This window comes from Lontra canadensis, unplaced genomic scaffold (genome assembly GCF_010015895.1).
Source record: "Lontra canadensis isolate GAN:19392208 unplaced genomic scaffold, GSC_riverotter_1.0 scaffold30, whole genome shotgun sequence".
Lineage (NCBI taxonomy): Eukaryota > Metazoa > Chordata > Mammalia > Carnivora > Mustelidae > Lontra > Lontra canadensis.
Window position 1 is genome coordinate 10,028,693 of NW_022631024.1, and position 21,965 is coordinate 10,050,657.

Here is a 21,965-nt window from a genome sequence, read left to right on the forward strand (position 1 = left end):
TCCTCTTAACACCAAGGCAAACAGGTGACTTATCTCTGGGAACATCAAATCCCCATGACTGTTCCCCTTTCCTTAATGATGATGACGATGACGACGATGACGAAGACAGCAGCAGCCATTTACTGAGGGCCCGCTGTTCATAAAAAGTATTTATTATAGAGATATCCATGTTGAATTGTTTACGGGCAAGTGTTGGTATCTGAACTGACTTTAAAATGCATTAAGAAACAAGATACGGTGCACGATGGATAGACGTGTGACAAAGTAGGCGCAGTAAAATGTTAATGGTACGATCGAGGCGGGAGGTCTGAGAGTGTTCACTGTGAAATTCTCACAAGGGGACATGAGACACCAGACTTCGGAGGGGTGGGGGTGGTGGCAGGATGTGCTGTCCTGTGATCAACTAGTCTGGAGGGGACTCCAAACATAACATCATGTTATCCAACTTATTGGCAGGGAGGTATTAACAGAGAGTTCTAAACAAAAAACAAACTATTTATTGTACATCTACTGTGAGCCAGGCACTGTCGAAGCACCAGGACAGTAATGGCTAAATTAGTCAGGGACCCTCCCCTAAAAGATGTAGGGAGAGCTCTCCCTCTCTCATGTGCATGCGCACACACACACACACACACAAATATATATGGGATGAGTATATGAAGACATCTGCCCTCTTTTTAAAGATCCAGAAACAAAGCTCTGAAAGATCACATGACTTGTCCACGACCACGTAACGAGGAGGTGGTGGGTGGGGGCTCACATCTAGCCATGTCTGAGGCCAAGATCTGGGTTCTTGACTCTGTCGCCTGCCACCTTTCAAAAGGTCACTACCATCATCGAATCTCATTCCCTTTTGATGGGCGGAGCTACACGAGAAAGTGACATCCCAAGGTCGCTTCCAAGTTTCATTCTAGTCCTTCTTTTCCACCTCGCCCCTCATCAGACTGAGCCCCAGCACACCAGCAACCAACATTTTTAATTCTTTTCACTTGGGAAACCTTGCAGCTTTTCAGGTGTCTTCCCTAATCGTTACCTCATTTAATCCTCGCATGATCCTGAGAGAGGACTCTGGAATCCCTGTAGTTATAGCAGCCCTTCTGTCCCGCGACAGACTTTCTGCTCAGGTCCCCACTTCCCTCTGCCCCAGGGCTCCAGGGCGCATGGGGGCTGGGAGGAAGAAAAGAGAAGTTGCCTAGAGAGTATCTGGATAGGGTCTGATCAAAAGTTTCAGGCCTTTCACTGCCCGCTGGGTTCGTCTGCCCCACCAGACCCCAAAGGCCTCTTGCCAATAACCTCTCTACAGGGACCAAATGACTCTCCCTCTTGCTCTGGTGGTACATCGGGAGCCTCCCACTTCTTGCTTCCTTTTGAAAGTAACTGTAGGGTAATCTGTGGTCTGGCCAGGGGGACTGTCGAAAGACATTCCAAGAAGCCCCGGAAAGAGATTCGTTTAGTAATAATGAATGGCAAAGGCAAGCGTCAACTGAATTCCTTTTACCAGCAATTCCTTCCCTGTGTCAGGACAGACCAACGCAACGCAACACAATGCCACACAACACAACGGAACGGAAAGACAACAAAAACCAGCTGGGAACTTTGGTATTAGGAGCAAAGTTATTTTAAAAGAAGCCAAGGTAAGAGATTTTCTGCTGCAGGACCACCTTCTCTACCTTCTGAACTCCCTTATCCCCCTGAACTATACCTCTGATCCTGTCAGGCTGTCCTGCTTGGTTCGGGGTCTCCTCACCTCCCCTGGTCTCTGCTTCTAGGCTTTCTGCACCCAGTGTTGCTGAGCCACACCCCTGAGGGATCTTTCCAAAGGGCCTCTCTGACCATCCGATCCCAACACTCATGTTCAAAGCACCGCCCTACTCCTTGCTGCCTTTGTGGGGGCCCCGAGGCTCCTGGTTGGCGTGTGAGCCCCGCAAAGCCCCCCTCTCCAGCCATGCTTCCTAACACGTCCCTCTGCAAGCCAGAAGTCTCAGTCCCTGCATGCTGCCTTCCGCTTCCCATGCAGGACACTGTTTCAGACCTCCCTGCTTCTCTCTTTGCCTGGAGCGCCACCTCTTCCCGTCAGCAGGCTAACCCCCGCGCATCTTACCAGGCAAAGCTCATGTGTCATGGCCTCCAGGAAGCGATCCCTGTCCCCATGGCCTCCCCTCTCTGGAACGTCTTCTGGGCCCCCAAGGAACCCAAGCCTACTTCTACCACATTACACATGGTTACCCGCTTACCCACTGGCCTCCCTCTCGAGGACAGGAGCTCTTTACAGATAGAGAGCGAATGGCCTCATCGTTTGTGGTCCCCTTACTGGGCACGCGGCCTCGCACGGGGTGGATCTGAATGCCTGTGGGGCGAAGGACCAAAGGAACCCAGCGTCTACAGTCCTGTATGGGACTGAGTCCCATGAAATGCAGTTGATTTCTGAGAAGGAAAAGAATACCAAGATAGTTTGAAACAGACCTGCGCACTCCCAGAACTCCTCCTGAAGCAGACGGTGTCACAGCAAGGCTACAATTATAGACGTGTGCACACACACGCACACACTGTTTAAAAAAACTCAGAGAATGCACTTAACACTGACTTTTTTTTTTTTTTTTTCCCTTATCGGAAACCTGTTTACAATCTTGTCCACTGTCAGTCTTAAATGTCACTTTTCAGAGAGACGGCTGCTGTCAGGAGAGATTTATTTTCAAATTGAATCACAGCATGTTCATGCAGAGACGCGCCTCTTTTGAATTCTCCAAATTGGAGGGAATTCAGGGAAGAGAAAGCGAGGTTATTAGAATCTGCAGAGGCTGATGCAGGAGGCAAAATTATGAGGGTAAAATATGCATGGGCGAGTTAACCAGCAGCTAGCAGTCGGTGGAGACGGAGAAGGCAGGACGGCAGCTGCCTAGAAACCCACGGGGGCAGTGAGGACGCGCAGAGACAAAGTGGCAACGGGGAGGAACGGAGTGGGGAAATGAGATGGTGGGGAGAAGCCTTAGCAACACAGGCAAGCGCCCATCTGTGCCAGGTACCGTGCAAGATGGCTTCACTCATTCAGCCTTCGCCCTCGAGATATCGTTACCCGTACTGGAAAGGTGAAGATGCCTGATGGTCTAAGATGTGAAGAAACCCGAATGAGAAAATGGTAGGTCAGGTTCTACCGGATGTGCTGCCACCAGCCGGTGACAAAGACAGGGTTTGTAGTAGGCGTCACTGTCCCTGCTCTTTGCCATATGTGGGGTGATCATGGAAGGCTTCCTGGAGGAGGAACACGTGGATGGAATCTGATTCTGCTTCTTTGTCCCTGCTCAGGAAAGAACTGTTAGCTTTTAGGAAAGGGGGTCTGACCTTGGCAAAGCCTCGTGAGTAGACCCCTACCCCGGGGTCCCTAGGTTTGGCACACACCTGTTTCCCCCACAGCAGATTCTGGGCCCCTGCTGCAGCAGGCACTCTGCATCCTCGCTCCTGTGCCTATGAGCCCCACGAGCTTGGCCAGTCTGAGCCGGGCTACCTCCCCAAGAAACTGGAGCCAATGCTGCCAACCTCATGGGGGTTACTGTGGGGACCAGTAGCACCAGTGTGTTGCAGGAACTCAGTACATATGTTTTCTTTTTGAAAGCAAGCATCATACACGCTGTAGATCATTCCCTTGGTCAAATGTATACTCTTGCCTCAGGCTCCAAGCCTCAGCAACCCTTTCCCATGGGGCGCCCAGGTGGTTCAGGGGGTTAAGCCTCTGCCTTCGCCTCAGGTCAGGATCTCAGGGTCCTGGGATCAAGTCCCGCATCAGGCTCTCTGCTCAGCAGGGAGCCTGCCTCTCTGCCTACTTTATGATGTCTCTCTCTGTGACAAATAAATAAATACAATCTTAAAAAAAAAAAAAAAAAAAAAGATCCCTGCCTTTCATTCATCAGTTTAGCCAGTAGTGGCTGGGCCCTGCTGGGCCATCACAGCAGCTACGAGAGGGGAGCTGAGCAACCTCACACTCTGTCCCACCTGGGATCATGGCTTTAAAGCAGTTCCTGCTGCTGGCAGAGCCGCTGACAGGGTGCTGAGGTCTGGTCTGGCCAGGAGGCAGCAGGAAGTACTCCAGGAAGTGACAGGTATGCTGATGGAGGAAGGGACGCAGGCCTCTCCCAGCCTGGGGTGGGGAGGGAAGAGGGAGGAGTGCAAAGGGGACCCAGAGAAGGCCAAACTGGCTGGGATACGGAGGGCGATGGGGCAAGGGTGTGAGTCCAGCAAGGGTGGGGAGGAAGGCTGGGCCCAGATCTTGCAGGCCCTTTTAGGCCAAGATCTTTTAAAGCAACGGGGAAGCCCTAAAGCTTGGGGGGCAAAGGGGAAAGGGGAGGTATTTGCGCTTTAGATCATTCTGGCCTCCAGAATATGTCTGCCAAGAAGCAAGGAGGGAGCAGGCCTATCCCCCCGCTCCCCCCAACCCCAGCCGAGGAGCTGCCAGGAGAATGCAGGTGAGAGATGATGGAAGCGATGGGGCAGGAATGGAAAGGGAGGGACTCAAGAGCTATTTTAGGAGGGAAGAGTTGATACAGACTGTCATGGCCTAGATCTGACAGACGACCACCCCCCTACCAAGCAGAGCATCCCCCCTGCCCCCTCGTCCCCCGCCCAGGGGAGCCTCCAAGAACCCAGGAAACTAGTTCCAGGAAGAGAATAAACCATGTGTCTTGCACGCTTGCCTCTGTGTGCGGGCCATCTCTGTCTGAAAAGCACAGGATTCTCCATCCAGTCAGTCAGGCTTGGGGGTGCTGCGGGTTCCCCAGCCCTTGGCTGACCCAACACCTGCATCCTCAGTTTGCCAGAGTCTGTCCTGCATTCCGTCTGTCATGAAGGAAATGCCCCGTGTTGACGAGTGTCACATTCTGGATGGCTGAGGGAGAGTGTGTTCTGGGGTGACTCAGGCTCCGGAGTGGGACGGGCTGGGCTGGGCAAGCCTCCCGCTCACTCTCCATAGGAGTGTGGGAGTTTTTAGCTCCCCTAGCCTCAGTCATTTGCAAAATGGGGATAATACAAGCTACAGCACAGAGTTGTCGTGAGGGACAGATTTTATATAAAGTGCCTGACAGTAGCAGAGGCTCAGTGGTTGGGAGCTGTTACTATGTCCCTGAGACATTTTTTTTTTTTTTTTAAATGCATTGTCTCTCTGAGGACTACATAGCAAGCTGGTTAGTGTCTCCTAGTAAATGTGGTCATTGAATATAAGCTGTTAAATGTTATACGTATTCATTTTCAAGTTCATCTAAATTGGTCAGTGATGCGGTTCTGTTGCGTTGGCTGCTCTAGTTTTTGGGAAGCCTGTGTGCCTGTCCTGAAAGTTCTTATTCAGTACCCAAGGAGCCCACGCCAGGAGACTCTGTGCTCCCAGCCGCTTAGTAAGCCTCCATCTAGCAGTTCACACAGTGAAGGCAGAGTTTGGGCTCTGCAGACAGATGATCTGGGTTCAAATCCCACCCCCACCACCTAAGGTTGGGCAGCCTAGAGCATCTCTCTCACGTGAGGCAAGGGCTAAGGTGAGGAGTTGAACCTCAAATCCCGGAGTCCTCTGATCCATCCCAGCGTGGAGAGATCCACCCAGGCATCTCTCCAGCCAGCCCTGCGGTACTGTCCCTCTGTTGCCTGAAATCTTTCAGTGGTTTTCCTGCCTTCATGGTGGGGGGTCCTCTCTTCAACCCTGACCAAGAACCTGCACCTACTTTAAAGCTGTACTAGGGACTGGGGAAGGTACAAAGCAGGGATGGGACAGGGTACCAGGGAGAAAGTGCAAAAGTCTTCACACTGAATTTCAGGGCCTCCTGCTCTGGGCCCCGTCTACCCTTCTTGCACCACTGGCCCTCAGCCACCTGGCTCCTTGACTCAAGCCGTACAGAGGACTTGCAGGTCTGTGAATGCACAGGGCACGCTCTTGCTTCTGAGTCTGGCTCAGGTTCTTTCTGCTTGGGTGGTCCTTGCTCACGACATCCGTCCGTCTGCCTGCCTGTGACTCCTGATCACTCCTGGCCTCAGGGCATGAGCTCCCCTCCACCTGGCCCTCACTGCAGGATGGGAGGAAAGGGAGGCCCTGGGCAAGAGTGGGGAGTACACTGGTCATGGAGGCCAGAAGACCTGGTTCTACTCAGTTCCATACTCCTCCCACCTCCGGCACCTGGGGCAGGTGACATCACCTCTCTGCCCCCAGCCTCCTCTTCTAGAACACAGAAGTACTAACGTCTGCCGTCTGCCGCCAAGTTTTATTTTGGGGATTACAGGAGACCCACGGCGGTGGGGGGGGGGGGGTTGATAAACGGCAGCCACCGTAACGGTCTACGTGTCTACATAGTTTCTCGCCCGTCACTCTAACTAGACTCTGAGCCTCCTGAGGGCGACAGCTGTGCCTCTGCCACCTCACGATGACCCCCGTGAGCCGTGCAGCCCGGCGTGCTTGAAATGAGCAGGTGTGAAGTCTTGGGGAAACGTGTCTCTTTAAATCAAAAGCCTTTCTGGTGCTGAAAGAGTTAACGTGCTCGTGCTTATAAACAAGCCCCATTTCAGCTCAGCACTATCACTGGGTGTGAGTCACAAGGCTTAGCAGGTGTGGGCAATAATTAAAGGCTTCAGCAATCTACCTGGGCAAGGTATTTTTGCCTCTTATTCCAAAGAGGAAACTCTCTCTATGGAGAGCAGAGGAGCTCATTAATGAGACTAATTAGGTGTAAAGGGGGTAGAGGCTGGCATCAGCTGCAGCTTGGTGGAGCTAATCATTAAGCTCTGTAATCTCCACTGAACACAAGCAGACCAGGCTCAGGGGCTGTGAGCTAGGCTCCCACACCTGAGTATCTGACCACAGGCTTTGGAGAGGCTGAAGGGCCTTACCTCTCCCCCTGCCATGTTCCGCCAGGAGACACCACACACACACATACACATACACATACACACATACTCGCGCGTGTGTGCGAGCGTGCACACACACACACACACATACACACACACACAGCATGGGGTCAGCTTCCAGGGAAAGGAGCCAGACCATCCACGAAGATGCTTTCCTCTCAGTGTTCAGTCATCTTTGAGGAGCATGGACTGAGAAGCTGTGCGCTGCATTCTACAACCAGCTTTCCTGCCATGAGGAACGGATCAAAGAAACTACTTCTGGCCTCCACATGTGGAAGATAAAACTCTCATGCCTACATTTCCAGATTTTCTAGCCACCATTAATCTTTAGCTAGCACCGGGTGGATTTTTCTTTCTGGACCCATCTTCTCCTTGGCCTGTGAGCCCAGTGACCTGTGGACGGTGTTGGGTGGGGGGAAAGGTTCCCCTGGGACCTTCTGTGGCAGGCAGCCCAAGGTTTCAGCCACACACTGGGTGCGGTGGGAAGAGAAGGGAGGGACGGATTTGGGCACTGCCACTTCTCTCAGCTCTGTGGCTTTGGTCAAGTCACAGCTGAGCCCTAATTTCCTCATCTGTAAAACGAGCATAATAAAATCATGGGCTCAAGAGCATTAAAAAAAAAAAACAAAAAAAACCCCCATCTGTAAAGTAGTTCACTTATAATCCTCATAGGGTTTAAATTTCAGTAAAAGGAGAGAGGGGTGGATCATCGGGGAAGGGGGAAAATAATCTCAGGACAGCCCCCACCCTGGGCTTGAGTTAGCCAAAGGGCAAGGCCTCCTTGGGCAAGGCCACTGGAGCAGAGACTTGCACCTGGAAAACTGGGCTCTTGGATGCTGGTGCTGGGGAGTGTCTGCACTGTTTACAGAGCTCACTTGCCGTGGCTTTGGGCCCTGCCACCAACCCACCCAGGATGCTTTCCATCTCAGCAACGTGCCCTCAGAGACTTCTGGGAGGCAGGGAAGGAAGCACCTTGGCAACCTGTCTCCCCCATGAGACCCACTCGGCACAGCACACCCCTCTGATCTACCATCCCTGCCCCTACCGCCAAGGAGCTCTCAGAAAGTTACTGCAGAAAGTTACTGCACGTGTCCAGCTAGCCAAGCCCGAGGGTCGGTTTGCTGGTGATATCCTGTTCGTGCAACCTCTGCTCCAACATGAACACGGTGGTGAAGCCCTCCCCGACAGCCCCCTCCATCCCCCAATTTTCTGTAGTCCCCCCACCCCACCACTGACCCGGGATTACTTGTCCCCCACGTTTGTCTCTTCTACTTGAACATGAATGCAAAGTAGCAACATTCCCTTTTCCCACTGGGTCTGATCTTGCTAACCTGCTCCCAGCCAATGGCTATGCCTGAGACCCTGGCCTGACCAACCAGAGGACCCCATCCTTTGGTCACAGTGATTGGTTCAGGGGGGCCAGATGGGGCCATGCTAGGCCAAGCGGTCTCCTGTGAATGTACTTCAAGCTCTGAGGACCACACAGACCCTCCTTATGCCTCTATCACAAAGCAAGAGAACGTTTGAAAGTAGTAACTGAAAGGCAAAGAAAAGAAAAACCAAACAGCGGTCATTGTCACTTGAGCTCCTGAATCCAGTCCTGCCTGGAGCAGGAGAAGCCCTGGATTCCTGTCATATAAGCCAAGAAATTCTCCCTCCTGCCTTTTCTGCCCAAGGTAGGTTAGGCCACTACCATGTGCAACGCAGAGAGGCCAAGCCAGGGTTTAACCAAGTCTAGGGCCACTTCAGTCAGCCCACAGGTCTGCTGTTTTTTTGTTATTTTCTTTTTCTCCCCAAATATTATCACAGCTACTGTCCTAACTCAAAGAGCCTCCATCTTATTTCTCCCCTTCCCGTCTTTAAGTTCTGAAGCCAAAGTAGAGTTCTTGAACAAAGACATGGCAGGACCCAAGGAGCTTTCGGATCAATGTCTGTGGCCCCCAAATTACTCTCCTGATGCACTTGTCCTGTGGACATTTCCCAGACCCCATTCTCCTGTTAATTTCTCAAAGTTTTTTTTCTTTTCTGAGCTCACTTAGAACGTTCTCCACCATTTTCTTGGTCTGAACAACAAAAATAAATATATGCAATGTCCTATAAAATCAAAAGCTTTAAAATAATTGGAATGGGGGGTAAAGGGGAACCAAAGACCTGCCCCAGTGGATAGTATGAAGGCCCCTGAAAGGGGATGCTGATATGTCTGCAGGCTTTACGTTTTAATGGATGTATTGCAACCCCTTTTAACAGAAGACACTGAGACTCGAAGAGGGATTAAAGAAGTTGTTTTTCTTTTCTTTTTTTAAGTTTTTATTTATTTGAGAGAGTGAGCGCACACATGCATAGAGGGGGACAAAGGGTGAGCCAAGTGTACAGCCCCATGTGGGGCTTGATCCTAGGACCCTGAGATCATAACCTGAGCCCAAACCAAGAGACGGATGCTCAACCTACTGAGACACCCAGGTGCCCCTAAATCAGTTGCTTTCTATGACATTACTTGGCTAATGCGTCCTCCTCCCCCGTCAAGGCCCAGCTCCTGTGTTGTCTCCCATGTGAACTAAAGCCTCCATCTGGCAGTTACCACAGGCTGTCCCTCCTGTTGGCTACAGGTGGGCCTCTACCATTAGACAAGATCTCAAGGCAGAGCCTGGCTTTCATTCATCTCTACATTCTGCCCAGCAGCACAGGGCTTAGCCCAGGGCAGGGCTGCAATGAATGTTTGCTCGGGGAGATGAATGGATGATGGAGTCGTGGTCTGAACCCTGCTTGTTCAACTGGAAGCCGGCTAGAGCTTCCCCTCCCCCAGCTGCCTCCGTGACTGCCAGCACCTCCGAGTCTCCTGCTTGTTCTCCCTGGAGGGAGTCAGACTGGGTAGTAGAAGTGGTTACAAGACCAGAGGGAGCACGGACAATGGTAATAAATATGTAAAACCCAGAATTCATTACATCCAGTTAATTCTAAATGCAAAGGACATCACATCCTGTGAGACAGACCCCAACGAAGGAGTCTGGTTTGCAGCAGTATGAAAAGTGGACCAGAATTGTTTGGTCCGGCTCCAGAAATCACTCTCCTCTTGATGGGCAAGATATCCATAAGGCTCTCCATCCCCTACTGATTTTGTGGCCAAGGAATGGTCCCCGCCCTGCCGCAGTTTCCGTTCTGTAAGAGACCCTCCCTGTGGTCCCTGAGAGGCCTTGCCACCCAGTGGTGCTGGGCTAGTGACCCTCTTGGCAGGAAACAAAATCTGTAAAGCAGAGGACATAGTTCTCTTAAAGAGGCAGTTACACAAGATGTTAACGTTACACAAAGTAAGCTCTTGTCCTCTTGGGCCGGGGAGGGGGGATGCTTCACAAACTAGAAATACAGTGAGTATCCCTCATGCAGTGCACTTGAAACCAGGCACCTTCGTGTGGTGCCTGCTGCCTTCTATCAGCCCCAAAGAAAGGGAGAAAGGGCCTGCTGAGCCACCCAGGAAAAACAGCTCATGCTTACAATTGGGCCAGGCAGGAGGTCTGCAAATGCTCCCTCTGGCCTCCCACACTCGAAACATTCCCTACAGTGAAGGCTTCAAAGGTAGAAAGGGGAAAAAGATTTTCCCTCTGCCCTATGCCAGCTGAGAGAATATCTTTCTGTTCCCTCCGTCACACACACACACACACACACACACACACACCCTCTGCACATGCATAGCTGCATAAGAGAAGCAAAACTACACACCTAGCTAGAAAGGAGGGGACTGGGTTTGAGGCCACAGATGAAGGTCATACCAAAAGCACGGATCTAAAGTCAGAGGTCCAATTCCTAGTTCTAGAAATTACAAGGACTAAAGGCGACTACGAGAGTGTGGGTCGAAGTGCACAACCAGCACAGCAGGGGGTACACAGAGCAGCCGCTCCATGTACGAATCCCGGACTCGCTAGATCATGCTGACTGAGTCTTCATCAACTATAGGAAAGACGTGATGGGGTTGGACAAGGCCCCGTCCCTCCTCAGCTAAGTCCCAAGACGTCTTCCCTTTGACTCTGCCTTAGCGGCATCAACTCCAAATAGAGTTCTCCATCTGTCTGTGGTACTGAAGGCCCCAGTTAAATCATGGGCTTTTTTGTTTTGTTTTGTTTTTTGTTTTTTTTTTTAAATACGAAGGTAAAGTTCAGACCTTCCCAGTCATTAACCCCAAGTGAAAATGAGTCCATCCATTTGGTGTCTAAAACCAAGAGTCACGCCATATTTTTGTTTGTTTGGATGGTAAGTCAGCTTGGGGGTGAGACAGGATAGGAGAAGAGGAGGTTGCTTTGGATATAATGCAGGTTGGTGTTAGACATCTAGAAGAACTCAGTCTCCATGTGGGCAAAATGGAAGAACATGGACTGAACAGCCACCGCTCAATAATGGGTTTGTAGCTGGTGTTAAAACTGCTGGCCAGTGTGCTTGGTGTGCAGTAGAACTCTCTACTTTGTTCTGAGCTCAACCAACATCATCGACAGCGACCTAGATAGAAACATAGAAAATGCTCATCAGATCTGTAAAGGAGCTGGTGACAGCAAGGATTAAAAAAAATATTCTCAGGAGACTGGAACAATGGGCTGAAACTAACAAGTTGCGATGTATTTGGGACAAATGTAAATGCCTACACTTAGGTTCAAAAAAATCAACTCTAAATGTACTAGTCAAGGCTGACCTGTTTTAAAAGCCATTTATATGGTAGGTCTAAAAGAGGCAAAATTTGATGTTCAGTACATGGTCAGCAATGGCCGCCAGTGTGATACGGTTCAGAAAAAAGAATAATGCAGGGGTGCCTGGGTGGCTCAGTCGTTAAGCGTCTGCCTTGGGCTCAGATCTTGATCCCAGGGTCCTGGGATCAAGCCCCACATCGGGCTCTCCGCTCAGCGGGAAGCCTGCTTCTCCCTCTCCAACTCCCCCTGCTTGTGTCTCTCTCCCTGTCAAAAAAAAAAATCTTAAAAAAATTTAAAAAATTAAAAAAAAAATCTTAAAAAAAAGAATAATGCAACCCGCTAGATTCACGTTAAGTAGAAAATCGCAAGCTGCATTCAAATGTGGCAGAGTCTAAAATGGAACAATAACGTGGGCTCAGATGTAATTTTATGCTAGTAGCACATTTGAAAAGAAACAAGAAGTATGGGAAATTCTAATGGATTATATTTTACCCAATGTACACAAAAATTACAATTTTAACCTATAATTTATACAGGATATTATTAATGAGTTTTACATTCTTTCACTCATACTAAGTCTTAGAAATCCGGTGTATGTTTTATCCTTGTAGCTCCTCTCCACCTGCTCAACGGCCACTGTATTGAACACTGTATGGCTACCGTCAAGGTTAGGGGGAAGGGGGAAGGACAGGTCCTCTAAGTTCTGTTCTCATCTGATCACATACGGAATATCTGGTGTTTGAGACTTTTTTTTTTAAGCTTTTATTTATTTATCTGACAGACAGAGAGAGAGAGCACAAGTAGGCAGAGAGGCAGGCAGAGAGAGAAGGGGAAGCAGGCTCCCCACTGAGCAGAGAGCCGGATGCAGGGCTCGATCCCAGACCCTGGGATCATGACCTGAGCCAAAGGCAGAGGCTTAACCCACTGAGCCACCTGGCACCCCGTGGTGTTTGAGACGTTTGAGGATGGACAGTGACAAACTGTGGCCCTCCAAAGGCTAGCTGAAGGTCTGGCATGGGAAGGCTCAGGGCAAGAGGACTGTGTTCTAGTATCGGGAGAAAAGTCATACTAGCGCTATGGGACTACCAAGTATAAAAGTAGGGCTAGGGGATGAAAACTGTGGTAAGGTTTTGGCTCTTGAAGAGGGAATTTCCCTGACATCAGAGGTGTGGAAGCAGAAGCCGTCTGGCCTGCCAAAGAGGATACAAGCATCGAAGTTCCCTATCAACTCTGCACTTCAGGCTTGGAGACACTAAACAGGACCACAGAGTAAGAGGGCTGCCCAGAGCACACACCAGAATACACACATCCAAAGATGTTTTCTCCTTTAAGTAGTCTTCTTGGGAGGGGATAGGCCTCTTTTGGACAACCCTCACAGGCTGCCTGTGTAATTCTGGTTGTGAGAAACGGGGATTGTAGGGTGTGGCTTTGTGTAGTTCTAGTCCTCACGAGCTTGTGAGTGTGTGTCTGCAGAGAACGTTCCTTGGGCAACCTGTGGGCTCTCAGATGACTAGAGTGAGCAGGGAGTACTGTAAGAAAGGTCTTTGAGGTCTCCCCACTTAAGACTCTGTGAGTGCTTCTCTTGTCGTCTCATGGAAAAAAGAACACTTCCACTAGCCCTGACGGATTTCAAGGCTGGGGCGCCTGGGTGGCTCAGCAGCTTAAGCATCTGACTCTTGGTTTTAGCTCAGGTCATCTCATGCTCATGAGCTCCAGCCCCACGTTGGGCTCTGCACTCAGCATGGAGTCTGCCTAAGATTCTTTCTCCCTTGAGGTGCCTGGGTGGCTCAGTGGGTTGAGCCTCTGCCTTAGGCTCAGGTCATGATCCCAGGATCCTGGGATTGAGCCCTACGTGGGGCTCTCTGCTCACTGGGGAGCCTGCTTCCCTTCCTCTCTCTCTGCCTGCCTCTCTGCCTACTTGTGATCTCTCAGTCAAATAAATAAATTAAATCTTTAAAGAAAAAAAAAAAGACTTTTTCTCCCCCTCTCTCTACCCTTCCCTGCTGTTGTCTCTTGCTCTAAAATAAATAAATAAGGCTTCTAGGCTGTCAGGGTGGCTCAGCTGGTTAAGCGTCTGCCTTTGGCTCAGGTCATGATCCCGAGGTCCTGGGATCAAGCCCCGCATTGGGCTCTCTGCTCAGCGGGGAGCCTGCTTCTCCCTCTCTCTCTGTCTGACATTCTGCCTGCTTGTGCTCCCTGTCTGTCAAATAAATAACAAATGAGTGAATGAATGACTGAATAAATAAATTAGTTAATCTTAAAAAAAAAAACCAACAAACCTGTTCTTCCAAGGGGTACATCATTTAAAGCGAATTTCAAGGATAGTAGGGCCTCGGGCCCATCAAAGATCCTGGGAAGCCCAGAGCCCTGCTTTGAATGTCTCACTACCCACTGGTTTTCTCTGCCTGAATGTGTCACAAACCCCTCAACAGTAACTTGTTCCAGACTCAGCTCCTTATCTCCTACCCCATCCTTCAAACTATTCCTCTGTGACCCCAGATTTGGGGGAGCTCCCTGATGATCCAGTGGCTCTCTCTGACCTGGGTACTGGAGCTCACAACCTAGTGGGAGAGGTATACGAAAGTAATAAAAAGGAAACTGGCAGAAAGAGAGGGCTTTCATGGAGCTCCTCTGGAGTAGCAGAGGAAGACGGAGACAAATCTCACTTGGGGGAGCCTGGAAATCCTCTTGGGGAAGGACTTCGTTTCCTTTCCTGGGTGTTCATAGGGTTCCCTGTGTGCCAGGCTCTGTGCGGGGCATAAGAAGCCATCAAGGACTCACTCGGATGGGGCTCCTGTCACCGAGGGGCTGGCAGACTTCCAGGAGAGACTGGCCCATGAATAAGGGCACAGAAAGGCTTCGGTGTTAGGTAGAGGCTTGCCTGGGTATAAAGGAGGCCAGAAAGAAGGTGTTGATCCCACCTGGGCTATCAGGAAAAGTGTCACAGAGGAGCACAGGGGGGCTGGCGCTTGTACTGAGCTTTGAAAGCCTCATTCAGCAGATCCCAGAGGGCGTCTTGGGCAGAGAGATGAGCAGGAACACAGAGCAGAAGAGCTGGGCCCCTGGGAACAGGTGTCTCCACAAGGGGACTGAGGGTGACAAGAAGAGTCTGTGAAGTGAGAAGAGATCCCTGACCAGATCGTGAAGCTCTTGGACACCTGGCTAAGAAGTGGAGACGCTGTCCTGTATGGACGAGGGGACACAGGAGGGTTTTAAGATCACGTCTGTCAGGAGTGAGTGTACACTTTTTTATTTTAAGAATCTTTTTTTTTTTTTTCCTGTCCTGCCTTCATTTTAGTAAAAATGAGGCATGGAGCTGGCAAATCATCTCTGCATCCTAAAGACAGTGCGACATGTGATAATGACTGCGAAGCACGGCTAAGCCTGTTAGCAAGAATGACCAGGGAGTGAGAGGCAGGAGTGACGCATAACCCTCCGCCATCGTCTCTTTGTTGGAGGATCATTAGGAAGGAAACCATTAGAAAAATGCCAGCCAGGTAATAGGAGGGAAACAGGTCTTGTCAGGGCTGTGTTTCCCACGGAGAAATTAGCAAATACAATTCAGAAAAGAAAGTGGGGGGCTTCTGTGCTCACCCGGTGAGGCTCCTGGGGAATAACGGCACATGTGGCTCCCACCTGGGGAACCCCTGATGAGGCAGCAGATGCGGCCAACATTCTGCGACAGGCTTCGGGCGAGCAGAGCGTCCTGCCCAGGCAGGGCCAGGATCCCCAGGCCCATCCCCAGAGCTGGCCCCGAGCCCCTGGGCCATGCCCCCGCCTGCCCGGGTGATGACAGGCACAGCCCTGTCCTCAGGAAGCTCACACTCCCCGAGGGAGAGGGGGCATGCTGGCCTCCTCATCCCTGCATCCACTCCCCATGACTCTACTTAAACCAGGTTCCTCTCGTCCTAGCGATCATTCAGGATATCAAGAGCGGAAGACAAGAGGGGACTCACTGGTCAAAACGAAAACCGAGGGCCGGGAACTGCCATTAGGGCAGATGGAGGTGACCCCAGGAGGGGTGCCACCACACCAGCAACTCTCTCAGGTTCCAAACGCTCCTTCTGCCAAGAGCTTCCACGTGTGCCCGTCCTAGGCCAGAAGTTACAGAGATGAGTAACCACAGCCTGTGCCCTAAACAGTTCCGTCCAGTCTGGCGTTTCTAACTGGGGCATGCACACTTAAAGAAATTTAGCTTGGCCAGGGATTTGATTTCTGGGAGTGACAGTCAGACACCCTGCCTTTGGGGCATCTGAGAGGAGCTGCCGGGGGGCGAGGAGCTGACTTACAGGTGAAGAGTGGACAGGGTGTGACCGACGGAGGAGACAGAAGGTGACAGCTTGGACCACCATACTTCACCAACAGCTTGGGGCTCTCTCTCCCGATAGCAGTCTGGATCAGAAGTAGACATCTTAGGAGAAAGGGGGTGGTGCTCTGTCTCTAGGACTCTAAGAGCAGTCTGCCGTCATTTCTGGGGAAGTGCCCTCCACTGGGGCTGCGACCTCCTGGGGACACACAATGGGCAGGTGGCCAGAGGGTCCTCACGTTTCCTGGTAGAGAGGCAGGGCGCATCTGAGTGTCTGTCAACCGATGGGTGCTTCGGTGACAGGAATTTTCATGTCACCTTGCACTGCTCAAGGAGATCTGAAGATGAGGCGGGATCCCCCAGAGCTCACCACTTAGCTCACGATCCCAACTTTTTACACTGGTTCTTCAGAGAAACCCGGAGCAGTTTGGCGTATAGGCCCTGTACCAGTGGGCCCCACTTGAGCTCAACTCTGGATTCAGATGCCCACAGCTGTGGCGTCTTGGATCACACCTGCTCCATCACAAGTATGACAGAGTGGATGCTCCCTCGATTTTGTAGAACAGAAAACTGAGGCCAGATGACTGCTGGGGGATTTACATGGCTTCTAGGGAGTAAATCTAGGGCTAGAATCCAGGAACCCTGATCCTGAGTTCAAGATTTTTTCTCTAGCCTTTGGGGAGCACTGGCATTGGCTCAAGGCTGCAAAACACAGCCTCCAGAGTGCAGCTAGGAATTCTATTCCAGATGGTCCTCGATGGATCATTAAGCCAGCTCCTCCCTGTTAAGGACGCACAGTCCAATTGCTCCATTTCCTAGCGCTGCACAGAGGTCAAATTCCCCTCCTGACTTTGCAGCAAACACCTACTCCTCTTTTAAGATCAGCCTCATAGGCTACCTTCTCTTCTGAGAAGGCTTCAGGCTTCCCTTCTCTATCCTTCTCTTAGACTTCCATCTGTTCCAACCCAGCACTGCCTCGTGCATTTTTAAAAGAAATTTAATTTTATTTAAATTCAGTTCATTAACATCCAGTGCATTGTTAGTTTCAGAGGCAGAGGTCAGTGATTCATCAGCTGTGTGGTACACCCTGTGCTCGTTACATCTCGTGCCCTCCTTAATGCCGGTCACCCAGTTCCCCCATCCCCCCACCCACCGCCTCTCCAGCAACCCTGTCTGTTTCCTACAGTTAAGAAGTATCTCTTGTGGTTTGTCTCCCTGATTTCTTATTTTATTTTTTCTTTCCTTCCCCTATGATCCTCTGTTTTGTTTCTTAAAAATTCCACATATGAGCGAAATACGCTCATTATCTTTCTCTGGCTGACTTATTTAGATTAGCATAATACCATCTAGTTCCATCCATGTGGTTGCAAACGCCATTTTTTTTTTTAAAGGTCTGTCTCTCACAGGCCTTGACGAGCTCCAGAACAAGGGGTTGCACCTTATTCATATCTTTTTTTCAAAGGATTTATTTATTTGAGAGAGAGAGAGAGAGCACATGCATGAATTGGGGATGGGGCAGAGGGAGAGAGAGAATCTAGAGCAGACTGCCTACCAAACAAAGACCAGACATGGGGCTCAATCCCATGGCCTAAGATGAAATCAAGAGTCGGACGCTCAACCGACTGAGCCATCCAGGTGCCCCACTTTATTCATCTTTTCATCACGTTACCGGCAATGCTAGACACACAATGGGAGTCAGATGAATGCTTCCTGAATGCATGGTCTTCCTAAGATGGTGGGTGTGTGTGTGGGGGGGGTGGGCCTCTGGGAGCTAGAAACATCTCCAGGATGATGAACTTTCATTAATACCCTACACCTATTCCCTCCATGGGTAGACACTCAAATGGCCCATATGGCCCAGTTACAACACCACAAGATGAAGGCTACCTTTTCTCTTCAAAGGAAAAATGTAATAAACCATGGATGTTCCAAATTGCCTCTTTCCCCAGTATGAAAGATCTCTTGGGGTAGGGTAGGTGGGGAGGAGGTAAAATAATCAGGGCTTAGTGGTCAGAGACCATGAGACTTCCTGAAAGAACCCCCAGATCAATAATGGGCAAGCGATCTCCAATTCCTTTAGCAGCACCCCACCTATTGGTTAGAATTTTGGCTTCTTTCAAAGATAAGAAAGAGTCTTAGAGTCTCCTTCAGTGTTTGTCCATCTCTTTCTTCCTAACATCCCTCTCTGAGTGATCTTCATGGCCCATGACAAGTATGGAAAGTAACTCTGAGTGTTTTAAAGCACTATTTTTCTATTGTTTTAATGGCCCCAATAAGGGCACCATTGTTCCTTAGCGGTATACACGCTTCATTCTAGTAATTAGCTGTCAGAGAGGACCCGACAGCAGCCTAATGTTGTCCGCTCAAATCATATTAATGAAATGCAATCCACTCAAATGTCCTGAATGCATATCTGTAATTGCATTAAGCGGAGAGACTGGGGACATCAGGATCAAACTTCAGTCTCTGAACACAGCGTTACGATCAAGCACATTAATCCATTATTTCTTCAGAATCTGACAGCCAATTAATATACCAGGCCTTCATACACCAGGCAAAGGATTGATGTCCCTGTCATGATTTTGTTTTTAAAAAAACCATTAAAATGACTGTTTGTACTCAGGGATGTCAAAGTAAATGCTGGGTGTAATGTTTCTAATCAAAATCAATTGTTCAAAGGTGGAAAGGTAAGAAAGAAACTTTAGAGGAGCACTGTCATCTCTCCCAAAAAAGGAAATTCAAAGATCTAAAAGCCTCGCTGCTTTCCCTGGTGCTTTCAACAAAAAAGTAGCTAAAATTAAGTACTAGTCAGAGTTCAAAAAACTCAGCTTCATCAAGCAATTTTTGAACGGGACATATCTGGTGTGGGTTCTTTTTTATTTTTAACACAAACAGGTCTTCATTTTAAGGATTTCACCGGTATTTACAACTAAGCACATAAACATACACAGCAAGACGGCCGGGTTCTGAGTCTTCCTGCCTCACGCCACAGAACACACTTTGGGAATGACCCAAACTGCCTCACGCGAATCAGAACTTCTGGACCACGAAGGCAAGGAAACGAGGACAAATTCCTCTTCAAGACTGCAGAACTGCACAAACGTCTTACGAATCAGACCCACCTGGAGGAGTGTGGAGGTCGGCACTGTGTTCAGGACCATGGCAAAATTTAATCAGAAGCGGCTATTAGAGAACACTGTTACTCTGGCGCTGGGGCTCGGAGAGAGAACACCGCAGCCTGCGAGTTGCCGGTATTCCCGCAGCAGCTGTTTTCGTGGGGCTGTGCTGAAATCAAACTCATTTTGGGTTGAGGACCAGAGTGTGCCTTCCTTGGTTTCCCGGGATCTGGACCCTGTTTGCTCGTCCTGTGCAGTCTCCCACCACTCCCCCCACCTCTTCTAGTACGTGCTAGCTACACAGCCACCAGGACAGAGCTCCTCCACGACAGAGCCCCTTACAAATTTTCCTGGGGTGACAACATTAAACACCGAGCCCCTGCATGCCTATCTCGGGCTGGGTTTGGCAGGCTCTCTGTGGGACTCCACGGCTCCTGTGCCCCCCTTTATCGCAGGACCTACCCATACCGCTTTGGAAGCATCTGTTACCCGGCTGACTTTCTTTGCTTGACCATGTGCAGCCAGAGCCAAGGCTCTTGATGGGAACTGCTACCTTGTTTCTCTAGAAGAGGGCCTAGGAGTATTACTCTCATTGTTGAAACTGAGCATGCTAAATCCAGCTTCTGTGGCTAGCCATATAAATCCTGGGCTGCTGCGAGATTTCCATAGACCCATCTCCCTCCATCTAAAAAAACACAACTCCAGTCACTCCTCAAGTTACATCCAAACCTTGGGAAACGGGACACTCATTTGACAAGCAGAAACACAAAAGTGGCAGTTGTCTCCTCAAGCCAGACCCCACGCAAGTGGCAGTTGTCTCCTCAAGCCGGACCCCACACAAGAAGAGGAAAGTTTGTAATCACTGTGCAAAGATGCCTGAAGAGTGGACATGGGCACGTTTGGGTTCTGAAGAGAGATGTGTGCAATTTTAGGGTTCATGTCAGAAAGACACTCTGGTAGAAGAATTTACATGCTGACAACTATGAGATGGTTGAAACAGGTAAAGCCTTGGCTGAAATAACTGCTAGGGAATTCTGATTATAAAGAAGAGACCTGGCACATCATGGAAGGGTGGGGGAAGACGAAGGGATGCTTGACATTCACAGAGTCCTTACTCTGGGCACTTGGCACATACTAGCTTTACACATATTTCTCACTCGTCTCGCCATGATCATTCCTGGGAGGTAGGAATTAGTATCCCTGTTTTACTGAGGGGGCTCGGGAAGGAAGGCAACTGGTGTAAGGTCACCAGTGTGCTGGTCAAGAGCTGAGCTTGCCCGAGATCACTGGTGTGCTGGGCAGAAGCAGGGCTGGGACTGGAAACTCAGATCGTTCTTGTTCTAAAGCCTGTCCTTTCTCTGTATACCATACTTTACAGAGGTCAAAAATTTTCTTTTATGAAAAAGCTTTAACTACCACTAAAGCAAAAACACTACCCCAAAAATCCCAGTGCTTGGAAGAAAGTGCACAGTAGAGATGTGCGCACGGGTGTAATAGAGGCGACCGGGGCTTTGGGCCTGGGAGGCTGGCGTTCAGCTTGTGGCTCAGTCACGAACTAGATATGTGGCTTTCAGGAAATCACTAGGCGCTTTCAGCACTTGGTCTCCTCATCTGAATTATGGGCATAAAACCACCTACCAGGAGGGCGTGTGGGGAGACGCTGAAGCACTGTAATCTGGTGTCTGGTACAAGGCAATGGAGGTTACTGCCCTCACAAATGCACTGGGCAGTGTTCTCATCTCTTTACAAGTAATGACTCAATTAATGGTCACAACAACCCCAAGAGGGAGAGCCTATTCATGAGGCACATCTTACAGATGAGGAGACAGTGTGGAGAGAAATTGAGCACTTGCCAAGGACACTCGGAACAGGTGTGGGGACCCTACAGTTTGCCTCCAGAGGCCCCACATGCTTCCCCACCGCCTCTTCCTGTTCACAAGTTCATGGCGATGGTGGTCATCCCATTTTCAAGGCTCAGCTCAGCACCTCTTTGGGAAAGTGCTGCTAAAGGAAATCTGTCCCCCGGCTCAGCTGGCTGCTCCCAGAGCTTCTCCTGCCCACGTCAGACACCTCTGACTTCTCTACTCATCTGTGTGTACTTGGTGAACAGGACCTGTGTCCTCCCTCTTCGTACCCGCAGAGCCTAGCACAGGACAAGTATCCTGCCACTGACAAATAAATCTGTGAGCAAGAAGGCATGCGTGTGATTCCTTCACAACTGGGCTCATTCTAGCCAGTCAGCCTACATGGGGTGAGGTGGGCAGGCAGGTTTAATTAAAAAGTTGAAAGTCTAATAATTTGCTTATTTTTTCCCCAGGTTTCATCATTTGAATGATTTTAAATGAAGCGTGTCACCTGGATACATCATGCTCTCTAAGTAAACAAACATTTTTAATGCTGCTCAGAGAAGACAGACATAAAAGGCCTCCATGGGTCACCACATCTCAGGATTCCAATCACGTCAGCTTGGCAGACAGGGTGGGATTAGATTTTTCTTAAAAGCAAATCAAGGCAACAAGGGCACTGATTTCAAGTTCTATATGAATTCTGCTACTGTTGTTAAGTGGATCATCAACACTCAATTCAAGGGAGAAAAATAAGCTCAGATATTTTCCCCTTTGATGTTTGGCAAGCTCCTATGTATCCTTTAAAACCCACTGCAGACACACATCCTGGGAAGTGTGCACTAATTTCTCAAATAGAGTTACTTCCTCTTCTTCTGGGTTACTTCCACAGGTTTCTACAATCGCACTTAACAACACTGCACGGAGAGCTCTCCATACACGTATTCCTCTCGCCAGTGAGCGCAGAGACAGTGTTCTGCTCAGGCCCAAATCTCCAGCTCCGAGCCCAGTGAAAGGACTAGAGTAGGGGCTTGAGGACACATGACACATTTCCTGCAGTAACCTCTTCCTTCAAATCTGAGTTTTGCATGGCCAACATCAAGGCAAGGATTGAACCACTGGGCTCAACTCAGACCAGAGCTGGAGTATCTCTGCA

The 21,965-nt window shown here is 49.8% G+C and overlaps 1 protein-coding gene across 7 annotated transcripts in view; it reads right to left on the bottom strand.

Annotated features, from left to right (window-relative positions):
* The window catches only part of DENND1A (DENN domain containing 1A), a 496,671-nt gene that overhangs the window by 81,033 nt on the left and 393,673 nt on the right, over nt 1-21,965 (bottom strand). The window lies entirely within an intron of this gene.